Source organism: Schistocerca gregaria, chromosome 1 (genome assembly GCF_023897955.1).
Source record: "Schistocerca gregaria isolate iqSchGreg1 chromosome 1, iqSchGreg1.2, whole genome shotgun sequence".
In the NCBI taxonomy this organism is placed as follows: domain Eukaryota; kingdom Metazoa; phylum Arthropoda; class Insecta; order Orthoptera; family Acrididae; genus Schistocerca; species Schistocerca gregaria.
The window spans coordinates 313076679-313080117 of record NC_064920.1 but is presented as its reverse complement, the minus strand read 5'-3'; positions in this window follow the sequence as shown (position 1 = coordinate 313080117).

Below are 3439 nucleotides of genomic sequence, written 5' to 3'. Positions count from 1 at the left end.
ACACCTGTCACAAGCTATAATGGCGAGTTTCGTATGGCAAACAGGTAGATCCAGACAGACAGTGAATAGCATAATTATGTGGAGGATGAAGTGTATGAATGTTATTTTTACCTGCTATAGTGCTGGACTGAAATGAAAACCATGGCGTATGTTCTCTCTCAGATATCTTTCAATGCTATGATTTGGTAACACATTAGTTGTTTTAATTACATTATCCACACCATTTTGAGGCCTCATGCACATCAGGTATATCCCAAAATTGTTGTTATATATGTTGCTGCTTATGTGTAATCGGTTTATTTAAATTTAAATAAATCTTGGGGCCCAAAACAGTTATCAATGAATGCCAGCTTTTTATGTGAATTGTATTGAGTGTATAACCTTACTGGGAATTTATCTTTTGTGTGTGTGCCAAACATGCAAATTTATATGACATACATAATTGCCATAGTGGTAAAGAATACTAACAAATTTCGCCATCAGACCTTCCTCGTGCATTCACCTTTTCCCACTTAAAATCCCTGAGCTGTTATCTTGGACTTCTATTTATACTGTCAAAAAAATCTGTTTGCAAGTGAATGATTTGTAGAGTATAATGAAAAAACCAACCCTCATCTATTCATTTGTGTCTGGATTCAGCTCCTACAAGAGCAGCTGTCCCAATACTATCATCTATTGTACTATTTTCCTCCGTACAATTCTGCAGTTTTACCAGAAGACAGCACGTCAATACATTCCTTCAGTACAAAGGAAAAATCATTTCCATAGAAGCAAATTAAATTACTTTGTTCTGTATGCATTTGTGAGATATTATGTACTTTTACCCCTCTTCATGCAAATTTCATTATTTATTCTGTATATTGCTGTCTCAATGTTTCTACTACTTTGTGAGTTTTCTGTACTCCTACATTATTTAGAAACTGACAAAACTTTCTATGTCAGTTCGTGTACTGGAATATGTAATCAGTATTCGCAAAACATATAAGCTTACTACAGTAAACTGCTGCCCTTAACATTGTAATTATCATTTGCAAACTGACATGACATGATCATACCACTGCATGAAGCAAAACGTTCAACAAGAATACTGAGGAACAGAGTGCACAATTTGGAAAAAAAATAGATATTAAGGAAAGGGATGGTACACTGACTCTAAATTACAAAGAAAGTCATAACAGATAAAGTGAAATTAAACATACTGCAAAAAAAGTGTGACTGGAAAATTGGTTACGTGGGAAGGATTATGAAACTACAGCTCCAAAATGATGAAATAAACATGTACCAATTGGTGAACTTATGCACTAGTTAATAGCAACAGGATGATAGGACATGTGACAAAACCAGTTAAAAAACTGAAAATGTGTTATATGTATATAGTACTCACTGCCAAACTCCCTTTTATTTAGCCGAACAGCGAATTCTGCACTCATATTTTTGCCAAAGGAAGTTACACAGCATGTTGCGTTCATGTACAAAATGAGATTTTAAATGGAAATACATGAAATGTTACCCTTCAATCATGTAGATGATTGGACTTATCATTTCATACTGTCAATGAAATAGGTACTAAAAAAAAAGCAGGTAAATTTCACCTCGCTGAAAGCACATTATCATACAAAACCAAAGTACATAAAGATGGTAACTACCAGTATTATATAATGTTGCTATTAACGTTGAATTTAATTCTACACAAATTAGATTGCCATAATGCGATGGTTCACATGCTCCTATAATATGGTCTACATTGGATGGCTGAATTACTTAAAGTGACCATAGTGATACAGCAGTCTGTTCTCCATTTGATCAGATATAGATAGATTTGCTGTACACTTAATTATTTACAACTGCTTGTGAATAAATGCAGTCAGGTTGATCATATAAAGGAAAACTGCCTGGAGACACAAACAGTCCCGTATTTCTCTCTCTCTCTCTCAGAAGGTAATGTTAGGATACAGGTAGTGGGACAGGTACATAATATAATTCCTTAGTCTAGAAGCAAATTACATTTCAAAATTAAATTTATTCATCTAATGCTTGGTACAGTACTCTAATTTGTCTGATCTTACATGTATTTTCTTTTTGTCAGTCAATCTTTTTAATTTCTCCTCCCATAAATTTAACAAACACATTTGTTTCATCACTATCATCATCTTCCTGGAGTGCCTTCACAGTCAGGTTAACTGCAGACCCATATTCTTCATTTCACTTTCTTTTCTTAGTTGTTGAGGACATAGGTGTAGACATTTGAATATCCAGTGACTCCTTAACTGTCTGTGAGATTGCTTGATCATTTGCTACAAACATAATGATACTGCTGGTACTGTTGCCGTCCTCAACATTGTTAGTTGCAGGGTCCACCTCCAGTTCCCAATATGCTGCGGCTGGATCACTATCCTTGGATGTGCCACCATCATCTACCTGAAACATAAAGGTTGATTTTAGTGAAGACTGAAATTGCAATGAACAGAAATAGAACTTTGACAGTTAACTTTTGTTTTATTTTGAGCTGGCTGGCTGACCAACCTCAACTGTAGTTTCTTCTGCCATTACTCATTACATTACAACAGCACCACAAGCAATAATTGGAAAATAGACATAGTATGAATTTATGCTATCTGTACTGTCCCAATAAAATGAAAGTGAAATGTTGAAAATAAGGGATTTATATATAAAACCAACAAACACATCTCCCTCCAAAAATATACTCAAAGTAACGGGACCAGCGCGAGAAATTGGGGGTTTCTGCTTGGGGACAAACTAAACACACACACACACACACACACACACACACACACACACACACACACACATTGTGCAGGTAGCAAGTTTTTTCCCAAATGACAGTACTCCATAGTCTCAATTTCTTTCAAACAAGTATGTTCTAGCAATAAATTAATATTAGTCTGTCGATTCCAAAATGTGGAGAAACAGTTATACATACAACTACGTACACAAACCTGAAAATCGTGGGCAATTTTCATGAACGGCAACTCAGTTGTCTTCGTTTTCTGTGGCACATAATGTTTCTCCAGAAATAGCAGATTTTTAAAATACCATAAACTTGGTGTGTATACCTAAAACAAAGGTGCAGCGATTTATTTATTTCGCTAGTAAATACTATAAAAACAAGCAGCGATTTATATCGCTTGTAAATACTATAAAATAACGTGCTGCGGTTTACTTAGATTACTAGCAAATGCATAACCATTATAACAGAAAAATCTAAGGAAAATAAATACTTGCATCATCTGTTCCTGATCCACTTTTCATACTCTCTCTTCTCTTGTTTTCCACATTGAACATGTTTCTCATATTGGAAAACTTTATCTGGCATTCCTTTGGGTTCTGTAACTGCGGCCGAACACTTTGTGGAACGCTCTACTTAGAGCTTCCGACCGAGAATGTTTATTATGATAATTCTTGCATTTTACATTAAATA